Genomic DNA, 22,169 nt, shown 5'->3' on the forward strand with positions numbered 1-22,169 from the left:
AAAATCAGACATCCAGCCCATTGTAGCAAATGATTCAAAGGAAACGCATACGGGTTCCTCGAAAGAAAAGCCTCGCATTTGAAGAAGAATTAGTCCTGGTCCGGGACGCGAACCCGGGACCACCGCCTTTCTGGGGCAGCGGCTCTACCATCTGAGCTAACCGGGCGGCTAGCAGATGGCAGGGCGAAGTCAAATTTGTCAGCAACTCGAAGCAAAGGCATGAGTTTGACGCGATAGTTTTGCAGAAACGCGCAAGGTGGAGAGAAGTATTTATTTAAGCGAAATTGAGACATCCACCGAATAGGAGTAATTGCTCCACACGAAACCCATACGCGTTCTTGAAAGAAAAGCCTCGCAGCTGAAGTTGCCATCTGCTAGCCGCCTGGTTAGCTAAGATGGTAGCGCGGCTGCCGCGGAAAGGCGGTGGTTCCGTGTTCGAGTCCCGAACCAGGACTAATATATCTTCAATAGTGAGGCTTTCGTTTCGAGAAACCCGTGTGGGTTTCCTTTGTAACATTTGCTACGATTGGGTGGATGTCTCATTTTCGCTACATTAATTACTTCTCTCCACCTTGAGTTTTTCCGCAGAACTATTACGTCAAACTCTTGCCTTTGATTCGAGTTGTTGACAAATTTGACTTCGCCCTGTCATCTGCTAGCAGCCTGGTTAGCTCAGATGGTCTTCAAATTAAATACAAACATACTTCCCGTTAAGACCTGGCTTCATGAAAAGGGTATATTCATCCCCTGGAGCACCGACTGCTTATTATGTAAAAAAAAACTGGACGCAATAAAACATGCATTCCTATACTGCTGGGACGCCATTTTTCACTGCGATGTTCTGCAGAGAACATTGAAAAAACACTTACCCTTCGACCCACATGGAATACGCTTCTTACCGAATAATAACACCGAGGATGTCCCGTATGACCTTATTATGATCCTGAGCCTACACGTAATGCGGAAAACTAGACTGCAATTCCAAAACGGAGACATTGTTGTTCGACTGGTTCGGGAAAATTTCATTGAGAGTCTCGTGTGTGTGAGAGATGCTTTCAAAGTACTGCCTGATCCACCGTAATGGATCTCTGTATTTGATGTATTAGCATTGTAGAAAAGATTTCAGTACCGTGTTGGCCAAAGTGTCGCTCTTACGTTTTATCGTTTGTAAATCTTGATTTAGAACAGCGAAGTCGGCAATAAAGAAAAAAAAAAATCTGCTAAGCTCAGATGGTAGAGCGGCTGCCGCGGAAAGACGGTGGTCCCGGGCTCGAGTCCCGGACCAGGACGAATCTTCCTTCAAAAGTGAGGCTTTTCTTTCGAGGAACCCGTATGGGTTTCCTTTGTAGCAATTGCTACGATTTGGTGAATGGCTCCTTTTCACTTTATTACCAGTAAATATGCTGCGAAAAGCATGCCGTGAGAAACATTTCTTTGGTATTGCTTGTAATTAAATAGAGGAAAACCCTGCTTTAGTAAATTAATCGAAGACAGTGAATTCTTCGCCATAAACGTCGTTTTTAGTGTACTCACAGAAATAAGTTTGTAAATACGACAAAGCTGTTTTCAAGCTCACAATACTGTTTATTATTTTTATTATTTAATAAGATATTATTATTATTTTTATTATTATTATTATTATTATTATTATTATTATTATTATTATCTTTAGTTTTCAACGAACTACAAAAACGCAGAAGCAGCGGGCATCTGTTTTAAGGAAATCGTGTTCGGTTAACTTCAAAGTGGCGCATTTTTTACCGCCACCGAGTATTCGAAGGGTGATCAGCAGTCCACTGTGTGCGTCCGTAATTTGGACGCGGAGCTGGAGTTTTAGCCTGGTGATCGCTACCAGAGTGGATGCTTGGTTGGTAAAAAGGATTTCCGATTCCTCCACGTCTGGGTATACAAATGTTTTGTGGAAATCACTCTTCGTTGTGGCAGGAACTATACCAGTTCATTCGAAGCAGGCGAAGTTACTAAATTACGTAGAATTTGTTCTCTTCGGAGTTGCTATAACTAGTCTGTAAAATGGGAGAAAAATATGCTCATTTCGTTCGCACTCATGTTCCTTTGATTTTCTTCTGGATAAGCATCGGGAAGGCCATTCAAAATTATGCACCGGTTCGCAAGATGGTTCAGCGCACGGCGCTTCATCATCAACTTCAAAAAGGGGGCACCAGCGAAACACAAAGGACGCGCACACAAGGAAAAGGCCTTAGACACGGACGGACGCTGCGTCCGTCCATGTCTAACGCCTTTTCCTTGTGTGCGCGTCCTTTGTTTCACTGGTACCCCTTTTTTCAAGTTCATCATGTAACAACTGGTCCAAGAGCTTGCGTGAATGCGCTTCATCATCGGTATTCCACGTTGTCAGGCGATACAATGCATGTAGAGCCATTGTGTTCAAGCTTTAAAACCAGATAATTCGAAATAATGACGTCACTAGTGTGTTAAGGACAGGACCGTGGCTTACCTAGCATTAGGCGTGTAAGCTTATTATGTAGCTGCAGCAAACATATCTATTTTTTTTTATACCTGCAAGCTGAAATATTAGTTTGACATGCACTATACAAATATGTTCCGTAGCATGCATCGTATGATTACTTTTATGATATGGGTGGTCACACATTCACCTTTTTATTTTTCTCGTTACATTAATATGATGAATTTAGTTCATTAATGGGAGGAAATAAATTTAGAACTGAATTTAATATGTGGCTTCGCTTTTCTTTAAGAATAGCTGACATTCAGTGGGGAAAGATTCAGGGAATTGAAGACAACTTTGGGGTGATTACGCTATAGATAAAGGACGATATATAAAGAGATCTAGCAAAAACTAAGCACGTAGGAATTAAAGTAAATCATAGAGTTTCACGTGCGAAAACCACGATCTGATTATGAGGCACGCCGTAGTGGCAGACTCCGGAAATTCGGACCGCCTGGTGTTCTTTAACCTACACCTAAATCTAAGTACACAGGTGTTTTTGCATTTCGCCCCCATCAAAATGCGGCCACCGTAGCCGGGATTCGTTCCCGCAATCTCGTGCTTAGCTGCGCAACACCATAGCCACTAAGCAACTATGATGGCTTGCGCGAAGGAATGAAAGCTAGTAAGGGCAATGAGCGGAAATCATGCAAAAGAAGTTTTTTTTTTGTTTTTTTTACAAAGGATGCTCATGATTTATTGTGCGACACAAATATGTCAGAATGTCTGCACGTTAAAAATGTTTCATTTATGTTGACAAAAATATTCAGAAACATTCTTGGAAATTTTACGCTTCACGCTCAGAAAAAGTAAACGATTGTTTCTCTAGTTTTGGTATTGCGCCTGGGTATTTTAGTCGGTAATTCAACCCTATTCAATGCTATTCCCATAGATATTAGGAAATTTATGCTCTATATAATTTTGGAATAATCCACCCATTTCTTGGCCAACCCCCATCGTGGATAAGAGCCACACGTGCCACAGGCTACAACAACAACAACAACAACTGGCTCGGACAGTAAATAGTATCCTGCTTGAATTACACACAACGATGGCGGCCATGATGCTGATAATGTTGCTACAGCAGAGGTTCAATTGTACGCGAAAATAGTTTGAAATAGGATAATCGCCCTTCATACCTATGCCAACCTGTAGAACTGCTGAAGCCGTGATCACTATCTGGCTTTGTTAGTGGCCAATGCTAGCCGCCGGATTTTCCCACGCAGATGCACAAACATCACTAAAGTGACAGCAGTACCATTGAGTGGGGAAGGAAAGAACTAATATCAATTCAAGGCTATGTATTTTAACGACGTGGGATTGACGAGGGTGCGGAACAGCACCAAATACAAATACACTTTATCAGTCATCAAACAAAAAACCAACAATGTCTTCTTCATCTCCACGCTTAAACCAAAAACCCGTGGTACTTCAATCTCGTTCCCACTGGCACATACCCGCGGCAATATAGTTGTGCCAAATATAGTTGTGTTATTTGCTTCCCCTTTAGAAAAAATCATCGTCGCGTTGATAGACACTTGTAAAATAGCGCTAAAAAACTGGACAGCCTAGTCAGTCTTCATAGTGCGGCTTCATACGAAGCACGTGAACGACCTCGGGTAAGAGCCGTCGGCGCTTTGAACCGTGAGAGTCATCTGGAACGACTTCGTAGCTGACGTCACTGATGCGTCGGATAACTATGTAGGACCCGAAGTAATTGCGCAGGAGCTTTCCAGATACCCCATGCTGACAAATAGGTGTCCAAACTCACACTTCGTCGCGGATGTTGTATGTTACGTGTCGGTGCCGGAGATTGTAGCTTCTGGCGTCGAAACTATGCTGATGGATTCGCAGACGCGCAAGCTGCCTACTTACCTCTGTTCCTTGAATGATCTCTTCAGCACCTGTTTCGTTGTCATGAAATTCATGGTATAGCATTGCGCCTATTGTTGTAGTAACCTCACGACTGTATACGAGACTAGAGAGTGTCTTGCAAGTGGCCTCTTTACGAGCCGTATTGTACGCGAAGGTGACATAAGGTAAAAGCTCTTCGCAGTTATTGTACTCTACATCTACCTACATGCTTATCATATCAGCCAGTGTCCCATTGAGTCGTTCCGTCAGTCCATTTGTCTGGCGGTGATATGACGTTGTTTTCCGGTGGGCGGTACCACTTAGACGTAGAGCCATATCCAAAAACTTGGCCATGAACACAGTACTTCTGTCCGTGACCCCTACTGCGGGAGCACCATGCCTTAAGAAGATGGGTTCGAGAAAAAAATGCTGCCGCTTCATCTGCTGCTGGCTGTTGCACAGCCCCTGTTTCGGAATATCTAGTGAAATAATCCGTGGCGATGATTATCCACCTATTGCCGGTAGTAGACGTTGGGAAGGGTCCCGAAAAAACCATGCCTACTGGCGAAAATGGTCTGGCCGGTACTTGAACAGGGTACAGTAGGCCGGCTCGCTTGACGGATGCAGGATTTCGACGTTGGTAATCCATACATGCCTCGACGTAACCTTTGATGACCGCAGTAAGTCTCGGCCAGTAGTAATTCTGCAGAATCCGTGCCAATGCGAGTGTAGCCTGAGTGTAGCAGTGCGATGTCAGCCCTCTTTCAAATAGCATCGGCACACTGTCGATTCGTGCTTCCAGGTAATCAATAAGTGGCTGCAATTCAGTGTCATCCCGTTGCTGGCGTGAAAGATTGGCAAAGTCCACGAATCCCAGAATGACCATGTCGTCATCGTCTTGTGCTGCCGGCTCAACAGAGGACCGAGAAAGGCAGTTGCCGTCTGCCTGCCGTTTTCCCGACTTGCATGCAATAATAAAGTCGAACTCTTGGAGTCGAAGGGTTCGACTTGGCCGACTTGGCGTACGAGCAGCCCGGAAGGATCTTTCAAATTAATTAGCTAGCAGAGCGAATGGTGATCGCTAATGACGGTGAAAGACCGACCGTACAAATACGGACCAAATTTCAGAACTGCCCATACCATTGCGAAGTATTGTTTTTCAGTGGTGTAGTAGTTAGCCTCCGCTCGGGACAGTGTTCTACTGGCGTAAGCGATCATCTTTTCGCTGTCATCCTGCCATTGTACGAGGAGCGCCCCTAGGCCGGTCTTAGTAGTTTCTGTATGCAATATCGTCGAGGCATCTTCATAAAAATGTGCAAGCACGGGTGGCGCTTACATGCGTTGCTGGCGCCCGTGAAATGCCCGCTGCTGGTCTTCGCCTCAAGTAGGCGGAATATCTTCTCTGGTGAGCTGTGTTACCAGCCCTGCCATGCACGAGAAGTTCACAATAAATTGCCGGTAATATGCACAGGGCCCCGGAAAACGTCGTATGGTCTTTTTGTCTGATGGGGTCGGGAAATTAGCGATGGAAGCAATTATATCTGGATGAAATCGGACTCCTTGGCTACGGTCGACGTGACCGAGGAACTGGAGCTCGTGAAAACCAAAATGGCACTTCTCAGGCTACAATGTGAGACTGGCAGAGCGTATTGCTTCAAAAACAGTTTTCAGCCTTCGTAAGTCTTCTTCGAACGTTGCGGAAAAGAAAATCACGTCATCCAGGTAAACCGGGCATGTTTGCCATTTGAGTCCAGAGAGCACATTGTCCTCCAGACTCCGAAATGTTGCTGCCGCTGGGCACAAACCGAAGGGAAGAACCTGAAATTCATAAAGCCCGTTAGGCGGCCAGAAGGCGGTTTTTTCACGGTTTCTCTCGTACACTTCGATCTGTCGATAACAGCGTTTGAAGTCCATTGACTAAAAGTAGCACGTGTTTCGCAACCTATCCAAGGAACCATCAACACGTGGCAGTGCATACACGTCCTTTTTTGTGACCTGATTGAGCTTACGATAGCGAACGCAGAAGCACAGGTCACCTTCTTCTTTTTCACTAAAACTACATGTTATGCCCAAGGAATATTAGATGGTCAAATAACAGCATCTTCCAGCATCGTCCTCACTTGTTTTTGTATTGCTTCGCGTTCCTTTATGGCAACCCGATAAGGGTTTTATCAAATGGGTCTGGCGTCGACATCAGTAATGATGCGTGGCTTGGTAAGTGAAGCTTGACCAAATCTTGACGAAGATGAGAAAAAGCCCTGGTACTGATTGATGCGTTCAAGAAGGCGGTTTCGCTCAATGGCCGTTAACGTCGGATTAACGTCTACAATAGGCGCAGCTGTGTGGATTGTGGATGCCGCCTCCTACGCTAAGTGTTAGTCTTGTATTTCTGTTACTTTGTCGAAATAAGCGACAGGAGTGCCTCTCACGATGTGTCGACGTTCCTTACTTATATTCGTCAGCAACAATTGGGAGCTTTCGTCGATTAAATTTATAAGTGTTCTGGCAATGAGATGCCGCAATTCAGTGCTAGCGTAATGATTTGTTCAGCAACTTCAGCCCCATTCTGCAGGCTAGCACAATGCACGGGCACGAGAGAACAACTCCAGAGCAAAAGTATCACGTCGCCGCAGTAATACGTAAGCCAGGTGAGCTCACGAGCCAGGTTGCTACTCGTGAGTGACCTTACCTGGACTCGTAGCAAACGTGACTCTTCTGTCAGTGATGTTAATCTCGCCGCCGTACTCACGTGAGAAATTTATTCCCAATATAAGTTCCTTCCAACACACAGTAAGACTGACGAGTGTGGTGACGAAGGTTGAACCGGCGATTAAGAGTCGTACCGTGCATTTCCCGACAGGTGTCATCAACTGACCTCCGGTGGTTCTTAGTTTGGACCCGTGCCATGGCGTCGTCACTTTCCTTCGTTTGTCGGGCAACCTGTAGCATATGGTTGAAAAATGGGAGCCAGTGTGAACAAGAGCGGCTACTTGGTGATCATCAATGCGAACAACAAGGTCGGGGCTGACGACGCCACTTACGTCTTTCGCAGTTATATCCGTCGTATTTGTCGTATTCGTTGTTGTATTCGGCGTCTTCTTGGACATCGGAGACTTCCTGTCGTCATACATCGGCATGGCGGGTTGTGGAGTAGTTCTAGTACTGGCAACCTCACCCCTGCAGGCCACTGCGGCTAGTTTCTCCGTCAAGGGCTAGGGGACCTGCCACTAGTGACGTCGGTAAAGCTGTGACGAGTCGGCGAGTTGAAGTGCGCAGCAAATCGAGAAGAACGTGGTCGGGGCGCCACCGTATTTTGCGACTGACTGTTCACAGGAGCGTAGTTGTAGGCGCATCGACCGTCATGCGGAGAATAGGCATAGCTGGCAGGAAAGCTTGGGTATTGAGCTCCTCGATAGCTGTTCCATTTGTGACAAACTCTATAGACGTGTTCAGTTTCATCACAATTGTAGCTCACTGGTCGACGGATGACGGTGCGCCACAAATCAATTTTCCGACGCTGATAGTTCAGCGGAAACTCTCCATGGAGTCAAGGAGTGGCGTAGGCATGTCGAAGATACGGCATATGTTCTGCTGGCGTGATCGGCGGGGTCGGTAGTGCCGACAGAGCTGACGATATCGACTCTGTTTATAGCGTAGGTGATGTTCTAGTTGTGCCTGTCAAAGGCGCCGAATTTGTGTTGATTGGACGGCCAACAGCCTCCGCATAACTAAGGCGACGCGGCACCTTACCAGAGTCTGGCGATGAAAAAGCTTGGCGCACTTCTTATCGGACAAAATCAACTACAAAAGATAACGCTAGCGCCGGTTTCGTAGGCGCAACAACAAACACAAGCTACCGAAGCTCCTCTTGCACAACCTCTCGGACAAGTTACTCGCAGCCGTACTCGCAGCCAGTACAGAAGTGTTCGCCGCCGAGTTGCTCATGTCATGCTGGCGGTATTGTTCCTGTACTCTGTCAAAAATTTCCGTAATTCTGCGGTGAAAGCTGCCATAAAGATTACGTAGACCGTTCAGGTTGATGAACAACGGCGCCATTCTATGTAAAAAAAAAAAAAAACAGACGTGAGCTCTGTTTTTGAATCCGCAGAGCCGCCCGAAATTTGATGTGGAGAGCAACTGAACATGTTAAGACCGAAAAATCAACACGCAAAGAATCTAAAGAACAGACACGGCTGATGCTCACCAGCAGTTACATACTATCACCACAGGTAACCATGTCTGAACATTATTCGTAGGCGAAACGTAAATCCACACACACAAACAGGACAGGTTTCAGCAGTGGCGCTCCTTGACCGCCCTTCATCGCTGCTGCACGACGGGTTGCATTTCTCCAGCACAACAGTGCAGAGCGGACAGCGACTGGAAATGGCGGTGTGCGGATGTGGTATACTTGTTGCATTTGGGATTTCACTCTAAGAAATGAAGCAATCGACAATGGACTGCTACGCAGATAAGTTATTTAAGTGTCCTTTTTTCGTTGTTAGTGCACGTCGTGCTTGCGAAATGCACCGTGATGGCCGTTTAAGGGCTCAACTGTGTTGTGTGAGCATGCGACATTCCCGCTTGGCCTTGAGGATTGATACAGCCGTGACATTGCGAGTCTGTGATAAAGGGTGTAGCATGTGTTGTGCTGATTTCACTTAGAGTACATTGAGACGCGTAGGTAATATCAGCGTCGATGACGTCTGTAGCAGTCCGTCGTCAGCTGTACGTGGCAGCTGGTTTACTGGCGTTGACAGTCCAATTTGCACTCTCTTGTGCTGTGTTCTTGGCATTCCAAAATAAAGCGAAATCAGTGTTTCCCTTAGCAGTCCCTCAAGACGCGGTGTAACACTATGTCAGCCGTATTCGGAGACGCATTGCATCACAGCGAAATTACGCTTTTCCTCAAGCTTAGGACGCTGTGTCCTGGCTTAGCGTGCATAATCGCTGTGTTCATATCCGTAATTGAAAGATTGCTTGTCAGGAATTGAAAGTTTGCTTATGTATTGTGGCCATATCACGCTGTCATTCTGATAGCGCCCAGACTGTTAACACGTGATGCCTACGTCACCCATTTCCAAGTGTATTTATATCGCTCCCTCCCATGAATAAGGGCTTTCGTTACCGCATCGCCGGCTTGCCTAGGCCTCATAGAGCATGTTGGGGGGGGGGATGTGTTGCCCCTACATTAAATTAAAAGGACGGTGCAGCGTGCTTACTGCCGTAAACTCGTGCAATCTACGCTGTTAGGTAACACTGGTGTCACACGGTGTGAGCCCGAGCAATTGCGCGCGACCACGTTTGAAAGTGTGCGCGTGATACTCATTAAAGGTCGCTGGAGAAGCAATGGATAATTAAGCTAGCTGGTAATCGGCATCTGATGTTCCTCGAACTTGTTGTTTTGTTTTGCTTCTGACAGCTACCAGGCTGGCAATCAACGTTGAGACGCAATACTTCAGCATTTCACGTATTCTGGGAGTGGATTGCCACACGTTAATTCTGCCCATATGCGGCCGTATTTTTAAGCAAATGAATGCGACCAATATTTAACGTAACCTTGACACAGAATAGCGTTGGCCGAAAGTGCGTAATGGACATTCCAAAGTGACTAATGTTCCAAATTGGTATAAAAAAAAAACAAAGGTGTGTGAACACAGATGCTAAAGCCTGGTTCTAGTACTGATTGTTTCTAGTTGCGCAGATTAACTTTCAGCATATACGCATCACTACAATGATTATTCTAAAATGCATTTTGTGAGTTATGAAGAGCAAACTGTCTGCTGTTTTCCCGAATGGAAGGTGCTTCATGAAGTCCTTTCTTAAATAAGTTGAACGATACAACTGAAGAGGGTTTCCGCAGAACTACTACGTCGAACTCTTGCCTTTGCTTCGTGATGTCGACAAATTCGACTTCGCCCTGCCATCTGCTAGCCGCCTGGTTAGCTCAGATGGTAGAGTGGCTGCCCCGGAAAGGCGGTGGTCCTGGGTTCGAGTCCCGGACCAGGACTAATTTTTCTTCAACTATGAGGCTTTTCTTTCGAGGAACCCGTATGGGTTTCCTTTGTAGCAATTGCTACGAACGGGTGGATGTCTGATTTTCCCTTTATTCATTACTTCTCTCCACCCTGCGGGTTTCCGCAGAACTACTACGTCGATACAATTGAAGATACCAAACGACACCGCAGCAATCAGTAATTCGCTGATGTGCAAGAGTGTAATTGTATATGAAAGTGTTTTTGCCTTACTGTGGACGAGCGTTCTAAGAATGCCTGATATTAGTATTTCGATCACAACTATTGCACCAGTGAAAGATGTCTGTGTGCCGGCTTGTGCTCCGTTTCTCAGCCATGGAGGCCTGCTTGCAATACCAGTGTGCTCTTTGTTCGGGTAAGCTGTGCCATTCTATTGTATATCTGTCTTCCATATGCAGTCCTAATAGTTTGTGGCTGCAAATGTTGTTGGAATGACGAGGCCTACGCAAATAGAGTAATTTTTGCAGATGCATTCAAAAGACAATTGCTGGTTTGTTTTCCTGTGGCAACAAATTGCTTCAGCATGAGCACATTGACTTGAAAGTGATGTTGCTTCATACCTGACTTGCGTGCACATAAGAGTGGCCTTTGAAAGAGACTATTAGTGCCAGGATTTGAGGCAATAGATAAAACATGCACCAATAAAATTGTTGTTTGTCTTGTGTTGCCTTAATGAGTATGCAAAAACAATGCACAGTGTTCACTAGCACCGCCATGCATGCGCTCCATGGTAACTTAGTTTGGCGCCAGAAAGCTCACTGTGAGCTAGCGTTGAGCTACCTATAATAGGTGTATATGCGACAACGTAATTAAGTGTGACAATTGGAAGGCGACGTAATATAAAATTACAGCCTGAACTCGCAGATGTGTCACGTGGTCAGGTCACCAAAATTTATTATTTAATAGGAAATCAGCAATACTACAATACTACTGCCAGTAGAAAGTGACGGCGGCAGACACAGCAACATGTTCCCTTTGCCCGGTCTGTAGCGCAGCTTCATTGCCTTCTAAACATGCACCAAGCAGTCCAATTCAGACCGCTGCTGCAGTTTGATCTGAATACTTCGGTTTGCCAAGCAGGTTAAGTGATGACACGCTAGCACAGTGGGAGCTGTTCTGCGAGTTGCGTATGCTTTGAAAATGTGTCATGGAGATACTCCACTGCTAAAAATTTGGTGTACAACTGCACAAAGCATCATCAATAGCTACTTTTCTCTACCATGTTGTGTCAAGGGTCTGTGCATGTTCCGTAAGATAATCCTTGAATTGTCGGCCGGTTTGTCCTAATTATTCCTGCGGCAGGACAGTGGGATGTTGTAAACAGCACCAACCCTGCTTTCTATAAACTCCACCACATACTTTTTGATGCAACATCACTTCTTGGCCTGGTCCGGTTAACATTTTGTACGTGCCCAGATTGCTTGGCGCTAAAAATCAAAAGGTACTTCCAACTCTCCAAGCAATTTGAATTGATGGCGGCCTTTTTGTACAGATTGGATGGCAGTCGTAGGCGTTGGCTTCCTCGACGTTCTGAGACGTCAGCTACGCTAAACTCCATTAAATGCATATTGGCGATGCATGCCAAAAATCAGTGCGAACGCAGGGTTAAAAGCAAACATTGCACTTAGTTATGGATGCTCCCTCCACCACCCCACTTCGGGGTGGTACCAAGTGTTAAAAGTGCCTTCTGGTGTTCCTGTAGCAGCAACATGCATGAGTGTTAAAGCACACCAATCGGGAAAATAAAAACACATTTCAGTGCGAGGAATAGCTTCAGCTCAATTCTCACCACAGAAAATCTTGAGGCCCACACAGCGGAGCTTGCCTTTCAGTAGTAGTTTTGCTTACTTGAACATGCGTGGCACTTTTTAGGAGACATTAAAAAGTTGCTGAACCCCTTTATTAGCGACTTTTCTCCGCCGAGAACACTGTCCACTGGTCGTAAAACACAAGCTGTGAGAACCAGCCTAGTAAAGGTATTCTGCTTCATTGTAAACTTTCCACCCTGTATGACGTGAAGTAAGGTTACTAAATTGGTAGAGTGGTTTGTTTTCTATCTTCTCCTACAGCACTAGATGAGTTTATGGAAGGGAGAAACTACCTTTCAAAAGATGAAGCGCCAACACAGACAACACACTTAGGAAGAACAAAGACAGGACAAGGCGCTTCTTGCAACTGTTTATTGATGTCGACAGCGGCTGGATATATAGCCATGGGGAAAGGAGGAAGAAAAACTAAGGACTGATTATGTGAATGCGCATGCGTGAGAACACAGAAGATGTATATGAAGCGATATCACAAGGTTAACGAAAATCTAAAGCTTGTCTAGAAACATGCACTGATATGGTTAAATATTCAGAAAGGGGGTGCTGACACAGGTCGTTTCTTAATCTGGTTGGCCTCCAACAGTTCACACACCACAGTATCTTTGCTTTTAAACATGATTGTTGTATCATAAAGCCTTGCCTGACATACTTGCTTATTGTCATTCTCGCATGCCTTGCAATGAAGCGGTAAGTTTGAGCCATAAGCATTTTTCAGCGAAAGCTAGTGCTCCCGCAGGCGTTCATTAATACATCGGCTATCCCAAACTTCAGCGCTATTTGGTGTACCACTCCTTCTTTATACTTCACGAAAGGGTTTGTGTGTTTAATAGAACACTCTAGTTTCTTAGCGTCATCAGATCCAGACGGCGCAAAGTAGCAAGTTTTAGAGGAACGGAAAAGACCCCAGGAATTTTATATTTCACGGCTACATGTTTAGGATTATGCGACACTTCGTGAGAAAACGGTATCACTACTGGCTTAGCTTTCTTTTCCAATGTTTGACCTTCTTTACTGCTTCATTCTATTGCACAGGGCCGGCATACTGACCCCGTTCCCGCAATGAACAAAATTGATGCCTTCACGTAGCATGTGTGGGTTTATTGACCAGTTGCCTTCACCCAAAAAGATCACGTTCGCGTGACGCCTACGGCAGAAAGGACGTTACACGTCCGCCGCCAAGGTCTGTCAGTGGTGGCGCTGGCTAACACTCCCAGGGTTCTACTAGGAAACATAAATACCCAAGAAAGTGGATGGCAAAACGGCGCTGCTGTAGCTCAATTGGTAGAGCATCGCACGCGAAATGCGAAGGTTGTGGGATCGTTCCCCACCTGCGGCATGCTGTTTTTTCATCCATTTTCATTTCTAATAATTTATCGCTCCTTTATTTCATTTATTAAGCACGAGTAATTTCCCATTTGTTGTCCTTCATATCAGTGTTTATTGGCTTCTTATGATATTTGCTGCAAAGTATTTCTCAATTAGCCTTTTTTTTACTTCAAATGCATTTCTCAAGTTCTATAAAAAAGTGTTTCAGGGGCGCTCAAACAATGAGCCACGGGTCTCTTGTGCCATTTGAGTCTGCACATTCGAAGATTTGAAAGAAAGCAAGAGTTAGGCCTTGCTATGGTGTACTGGAATAGGGTAGTGTGTCGTCCGGTGGCGAAAACGTGCCTCTTTTTGCGACGACAGCCGGGAGTTCAGAAGCACGATGGTCTACTGCAACGCCCTCTGTCGCTGCAGCCTGGGTCATTGCTCGCAAGAGGAAAAATATTGATGCAACAGAGGGCCTCCGGGATTGGCAGTTATGGTTGTCATGGAGGTCATGCATGTACGTGTAGAGCTCGCGCATTGCTTGCGGTGGTTTTTCCTGACGCGTTTGCAGATTTTTTAGGTGCACGACAAGCGCTGGGTTTGCAAATTTGTTTCTCGTGCGTGTGTGTGTGTGTGTGTGTGTGTGTGTGTGTGTGTGTGTGTGTGTGTGTGTGTGCGTGTGTGCGCGTGTGTGCGGGTGTGTGCGCGTGTGTGCGCGTGTGCGCGCGTGTGCGCGCGTGTGCGCGCGTGTGCGCGCGTGTGCGCGCTTGTGCGCGTGTGTGTGCGCGTGTGCGTGCGTGTGCGTGTGTGTGCGTGTGTGCGTGTGTGTGTGTGCGTGTGTGTTGTGTGCGCGTGTGTGTGCGCGCGCGCACGCGCGCATTCAGGTTCCTGCATAGCGATCTCAACTCCGGGCATCTTCACATCAGGCACATTGAGAATATCGGCTGTAAGCTTGCCCCTTCAGCGCCATTTTACGGAGCAAGATATCTAAACGTTAGTAGCTGCATTCGTCACAGAGCATTTTTTATTCTTCACTGAAACCTGGCGACGGCTTTTCTGGCTGATGTAAAACGAAAGAAAACCCGTGAAACCGACCATGCACAGTGCAGGTGCTCTTTCCGGTTTTTCAGCCTTGTGTCTTTCGAAATACTAAAAACATATGCGTGGTTAGCGAACGGAACGAGCCGACGAGTATTTGTTTATATTCTGGTACCGAAACGCAGAGCCATTGGCTGAGCAGACGATCAGGAACACTGCATGATCTGTGGTCGGAAACATGCAAGCATAGACGGTGTAATCAATTTATCTTAACAGTTCGTATTATTTATTTTTTGCAAATCATCAGAATTTCAGTGGTGTTTTGAGAGCGTGTTCTTTTATAAATGCGGAAAGTTTTGCACAACACGTTTAAATTTCGTGCGCTAGGCACGCCGGTCAATCGCAGTGCCCCACTGGTGGCGTCATCGCAGAGGCGTCCCCAGTTCTCCTATTGTTTTTCCATACAGACGACACACTGCCCCATTCCATAAACCATAGCCTTGCTGCAAAAAAAAAATGCGCTGCAGAAACCGTGGTATCACAGCATTCCCCTCGCTTCCAGCAACGAACACGTAGGTAAGGTGGCTAGATGGGTAAATGTGCTCACTGGCGTGTCTGGAGCATGGTTAACCGCAGCGCCGCATCATGACGCAAAATTGACGCTGCGGCCAGTAAAACGGTTCCGAAACGCGCGTCGTCTGCTACAGGTGACTGACGCCGCGCGAAATTTAAGACCGTATGTTCATGTCAGCCTGAAAGGTAAAAAAGTTCCGGGTCCCTTTTACTGTTTGAAAGTTCCTGAGAGATTTGGAATGCTCCAGGTCGGAAAAATAACCGTCGAGATTAGCCGCGGTATCGCCCACGAAAAAAGACCTGCAAGGACACTTACTGCTTCGCTCAGAACTGCAAGTCGGGTGCTAAATCTGCGAAAAAAGTTCTAAAATAGCCTTGTTTTTGGTACGAAGACACCTTGACCTTATTAAAATTGTAACCGACCCTTCATCGAGCGGACAAGCAACTACAGCCATCAGTTTTTTGGGAGCGACACTTTCGAAAGCAATTTATTGAGCGCGAGTTCACCTATGTGGTCAACAGTGAGACTGTTCTGATTTGAAGGGAACGTCCATGGCTTTTCGCTTTCTTTCTTATCTGGCTAGGTTGGATGTGGCTTCATGTATCGGGAAGAACTTCAACAAAGGCATGGCTTAGCCACCAGAAAAAATGTTTTCATTGAACGGTTCGAGGAGCTAATCTTCATCATTAAATCACGGTCTCGAGCAGCTGCACTGCGTGCAGACTCGAACACCACACAGCGAGTAACTGAATTCCTCGACCACTTAGATGGGCGGGAGTCACATCAACAGAAAATAATTTTTTTCAATGCAAGCATGGCCAAAGGCCTTCAGGTAACTCAATTCTGTACAATCAGTCTCTTGGAGTACGTGACATCACAACATAGCTTCAGCTACCTGATGACTTCAAGATTGAGTCAAGACACTCTGGAACAAATGTTAGGCGTTGTGAGGCAAATGTCGGACCGCAATGACTATTCCACGCCTGTACAGTTTGTTATATCTATCAACACACTAAAATTTATGAATTTGGCAATATCGACGACGTTAATGAGCAAGACGTATACCGAAAAATGTACGTCAACGTTAGAAGTTCTTAAGCCGTACGTGAGGTGCTGAGTGCCTGCGACATCGAGCACCGCTGCGCTGCTACATGAAAAAGTTACTCTAGGCTGATATTCTATATAGCAGGATATATGTAGCAAGGAAGTGCCAGCACTGACGTAAGTGCCTCGATTGCTCAGGGACATTACTGAAGTCAATAGAATGATTTCCTCCTTCGAGTCATCACTTAGGCTGCACACGAGTAGGTAAAGGCTGTTGCTCCATTCTGAAAACATTAAACAAACTGGTAGCACCTCTAGAAGACGCCTTCACACTCTGCTTCAGTTTCAATGAGTTACGAAATAATAGTATGGTTGACTGTTCATCCTTTCCGCAGATGAATCATCCGAATTTAATCGGCTGTGAGCGACACAAGGGAGAGCTCACAAACAATGTTGTGAAGTACAATTCAACTACGCACCTTTACTTTCTTGTTAAGAGCAAGAACTTGGCGTGCGGAAGCACTAGGCAGAAGAGGAAGCACCTTAAACAGGCGTTTGCTTTGAACAACGTGACGTGATTGACCGTTATTTGCGGGCTGACTGGCGCTCTTTTATGCCGGTGTGCGTGCTTATTCAAATTACGACGTATTTCTTTTGTATTTTAAAAATGTTCATGAATCTAGTCCAAGAAATATTGGTTTATTTTATAGCAACTAAACGGTGAACAATATGTACTTATCAATACAACTATTCTCGAAACAATGTAAATACCGTAGCTGAGGCAGCAATAAAACACAATCTCGATTTCTCGAGATTGAAACATTAGAACTAGCTAAATATCGTGTAAAGACGTTTCCATATACCGTATAAAACCTTTGCAGTATTGTTTTATGACTGAAAAAATGCATCTACGTCTTCGCTGCAATGGGTGCTTATACCAATTAATATGACCAGTCGCCAATCAGCGTTTCTTGTTTTCCAATAGACAATAATTCTCCATTCTGGATTTACCTACACTGTTCAGAATGACATGAGAACGCGTACATCGAAAACACTACGACACTAATGAAAAGAAATAACATGCAACTACTTCAAGTACGTAGGAAAATGTCCCGTTTGTTGTTCATGCATAACCTTTTAGCACATTAAACTAAACATTTCGCATCCCGCAGTAGTTAAACAGCTATCGTCTAGACGAACACACCACACAGGAAGTCATTTACTGGAACCAATTTTTGCAAGAACTGAAACATTCAAACACAGTTTCTTCCCGAGGACCGTTTCCGACTGGAACGGTCTTCCGGGGGCCATTTTCTAGTCCTCTAATTTTGTTAAAGCTCTAGAAGAGTATTTGTTTGAGTGAATGAGTGCTGTATATGTGCGCGTATACGTGTATATATGTATAAATATGTACATGTGTATACACATTTTTCTGATTGTTTATTAGCGGCAATCTGTTAAACTGCCCTTCTTTTTTCTTTTTCTTTTTATGTCACAGTGTATTTCCATACCTTGTATAGCCCCTCCTGCATGGGTCATAACTGTTGGCCTGCAGTATTCTGTAATAAATAAATAAATAAATAAATAAATAAATAAAATTAGAGGCCGCCATACCATCAAACGCGCTGCTTGTCTACAAAGCACAGCCGACATTGCACGTAGCTGAACCACTTTACACTTTACAGCGCCACTTGTGCGTCATGATGCGAAGTGGAGAACTACGTTCGGTCGGCACACCTACCCATGTAGTCACCGTAATTATGTTCGAGCCAGCTGTTTTTGACACTCATGCCAAAGAGAACCTGGTGGTGTCCGTCTATTACTTGGTGGCGTGGGAGAGGGAAAACGTAGAAAGGAGGAGAGAAGTGTGGGGTGTAGCAAGTGGCGAGGCTGAACGTTGGACCGAGTAGGGGGAAAGAGGGCGTGCGCACTATGGAGAGGATGTGTGACGTCACACCTTAGGAGGCAATATTAATGCATGTGGAACTTTATACAGCCCTTCTGCGCTCCCAGCTGGCAGTGGACCAGCGGAGAGGAGGGAATCATGCTGTGGCGACTAGCGTGATGTTTGTAGCGTGAGGCACTGAAGTGCGGAAAAATAAATAGAAAGAAGGGTTGGAGAAAGAAGGACAAACACGAGCGCTGAATGTTAATTGGATTTATTGGACAGGAACACGTAAACATATAAAGAAGCAGACAGGGTTATCAAGCCATGTATTAGAAACACTAGTCACGTCGGTCTGTCAAAACCAGCAGTAAAAATTTGGAAGAATTCATTACATGGCACGAATGCTCAATAGATTAAAGTAATTAAGATTAGGGTTGGTATCAGCTCACTAGTGCGAACTGCTGAGCCTGTAAAGCCACTGAAGGATAACTCACGCACGGGTCGCCATATCTTTAATATATTAGGCTTCAGTAATATCCCGCGTTCCCCTATTGTGATGGTGAATCAGAACATTTCCCTCTGCAAGATGACATTTGCAGCAGCAACCATTGTAGTGCACCACTCGATTACATGTCCTCCATTTCCTTTATTTAGAATCAAGGTATTGTTCTCCAGTTAGTTTTTTTTTGTGTGTGTGTGTCGATCGACAGCTGTTGTAGAGTTTACTGATTTGAACACGCAGAGAGAGGCTCAAGAATATAAGGAAACCTCGCAATGTGCAACTGTCTCTTCTTTCCACCGCGGAAAAGCTGATCAGACACTTCTGGAAAGGTCACCCTTCGCTCCACGTGAAAATTTGATTGTGCAAAACAACACCGACAAAAATATCCAGAACAAGAGCAACGCCTAAAGACTTTCTTTCCGTGTGTATGAATTGTGTGCTAAACTAGGTTTCTCTTTGACGAAACCGAAAAGGTTCACAGGAAGGTGTTGGCTTGACCGGGTCAGCAGACAAGGGATGAGAAGGAGATGCCAAAAATAATCTACCTTGAAGCACGATTTCTTGCGCAAGGGTCTTTGTCAGGATAGCAAATGTTTCTTTGCTCAGCGGCGTTTTTATGTGCGCGTAGCTTATTCTACGATATAGATTTTTGGGTAAAAGGTTGAGGTTGAAGTGCAGCGAAGTAACTGCCTCTCGATAGAGGACACCTCAGACGTGCTGCACATAAAACCCCTCTATTTTTTTAAAAGTAGCTAAAGGTCTCGATCTAGCCGCCGCGGCCTGCGATAGGCTGGTTGACAACATGTGACCTGTTCGCCTTCGCGACCCTCCCTTCCCTATTTGAAAATCTTAGTTGATTTCAAACAGGTTTCATCAAAAAGGGTTATGGAATGGGACCCCATTTGATCCTGTTCAGTCCTGACCTGTTTAAACCCTGTTTAATACTGACCCGTTTATATCCTGCTTAGTCCTGCTTAATCCTCACCCGTTTAATCCTGCCCCATATAACCCACACCTCTTTAATCCTGACCCGTTTAATCCTGCACTATATAACCGAGATGTGTTTGCCCCTGTGCAGACCTATTTTTGGCTACATTCATACCAGGTCCTTTCACAATGGATTGATGTCACTTAATATAATTTACTGTTTAAACCTATTCTGTACACTTGTGTATTTGCGATCAGCATTGAAGACAAGTAGGTCTGCATTATGTTTGCTTCAAGAATGCCACTTTCACATGTAGGTTTGCCTGGTACATTGCTTGATACGAAGATGAACACTATTTTCCGCATAAATTGAATAGCACTAGCAACACCTATGTGATATATCCCGAACGAGTTTTGTGTGACCCATGAGTACGTTCTATATGTATGACCTACAAGAAAATGCACCCTGAAAAAGACTGTACCTCATTTTCATATTTACTACAAGTATGTAAATGTAATTCTTACAAGTATAGTACATGTTTGATTACTTGTACTCGTCTTACCGCAGTGCTTTTTTGCTGTAATGGTTTGTTCACCAATCTACAGTAAAGGGTATTTTTGGGGTGGAAAATGTCAGGCAAAGTGTTGACGTGTACTTGTAAGTGAAACAGATAATTACTATACTTTGCGTAGGTAGCCGAACTTTCCACATTACTGAACTTCATTTGCGTAGCTATTTCTGCACACTCACTTGAGCTTTCATTAAGCCTGAAGTCCTCCGGTTTAAGCAAAAGCATGTCAAACGCGTCACAAGCGCTGTTTAGGGGACCTTCTAATGGTTCTTCCATGCACCCAGTCTGCCGAGAGAAGACCGCTGTTGTGTTGCTTGGGTGGGAGCCAGCAGGGCACCTGAAGAAGTAAAGCCAATAATTTATCTTCACTCATGCAACAGGTTAACACATAGGCAAATTTGCCTATGTTTACACAGATAGGGAAGGTTCAGCGTTCCGTACATAGGAGATAGTGAACAAATCTTATAAAAAATATGTGGTTTGATGCAATGCCTATGTTTCAAGAGAACATGGATTACTGTGGGAGAATAAGCTGTCATAATTAGCAGGCTACTGAAACAAGTGTTATAGGAATAAGATGAACGCATTGTTTGATTAACAACAATACTACTGTTGAAACAACAGAATACAAGCATGAAATACCTTTAAAAACAACACGAACTGGTTGAGATAATAAATTACTCAGAAACTAAACCCTTCTGCCAGCAAAGTAAATACCGTAGTGTACTGGCTTTGGCATTATGCTGCTCAGCGAAAGAGCATGGGATCAAATCCCCGCCACAATGGCTGCATTTCGACGGCAGGGAAATGCAAAAACCCCTATGTAAGGCCGATTGGGTACACGTTAAAGAACACTAGGAATCCCGTCAACTTGAAGTTATAAAAACCAGGGGAAATTTCGAGATAAGCAAACTCACAAAAGTAGAAGGCCCTGGCCATGCGAAGACCGTATAAAGCCTTTCAAGGTAGGTGCCAGCAGTCGCTAAATTTCTTGCAAAAGCTAAGTATAGCAGAAGCGGTATTTTTCTGTAGATTGTTTCTGCAAGGTATTGTACAATTTCGCTCCGGACTTGTTCGGCATCTACGGGCAACACCAATTCTTGCACAGATCATAGCAAACGCTGTTGCACATAGGTATTGGCTCGTCCAAAGCCTAGTCGCACAAGATATCCCAAAACTGCTTGGAAGGCAAAAAATAAAAGTAATCAACTGGCAATACTGCCCAAGGGCCGAGATTTTGTAGCCATGCCTTCCGCTTGACTACGTGCCAGTCTTTCTTCCATCGTTATTGGCTGGCTTATCCCGTACTGATAACGCGGGTGGAGATCATATGGCCACTGACGAAGTGCGATTAGAAACGGCATCAAAAATGATATTGTAACAAAACTGCAGCCCTGAACTCATTAATAAAGAAAACAACTATAGCATAACAAACATTTGGTGAAGCGCGAAGCATGGCGTAGTGCGCCGGTCCGCACAGAGCACAGCAAGCTGACAACTGGCTACGCACATGTGAGCATGCATGTTGTGGAGGTCACGTGTGCCTTCTTGTGCTGATCGCACTTTTTAAGGGGTCAGAGGAACACTCCGCCAAGATTATCAATGAGATCGCAGCCACACGTGATCAGCTGGTAAGAGTGGCGTAGAATGAAGTGGAATTTGCTACAAAGTTGCGATCTTGGCTCTTTTTGGCAATATCAAAGTTCCACACAAAGTATGGAAACCTTTGGGTGCTGACTTTCTCCCTACAGTTTCGCAGGCAAGATTTCGAAATATCGGGAGCACAGTGCCAAGGAATTTCAGGATAAGAAGTGAAACATGCATAGAGTTAACACGGAGCCAGGAAAAAAAAATGACTTGACTGATATTTCGATATATCAGGGTTTTAGCTGAGAAATGTTTAATGTATAATACAGAGTCCCCACTAACGCATGCCTCGTAATCATATTGTGATTTTAGCATGGATTGAAATTTTTTAACACGTTTACTATATTCACAAGACAAAATATTTATAGAAAATAAGCTGACAGCAGCTAAATTTACAATAATTTCATACTTTCCAAAGCAAAAAATTGTCAGATGTTTTGAGCAACGATATACTAAAGTCAAG

The sequence above is a fragment of the Dermacentor andersoni genome, chromosome 8, assembly GCF_023375885.2.
Source record: "Dermacentor andersoni chromosome 8, qqDerAnde1_hic_scaffold, whole genome shotgun sequence".
Taxonomy (NCBI): domain Eukaryota; kingdom Metazoa; phylum Arthropoda; class Arachnida; order Ixodida; family Ixodidae; genus Dermacentor; species Dermacentor andersoni.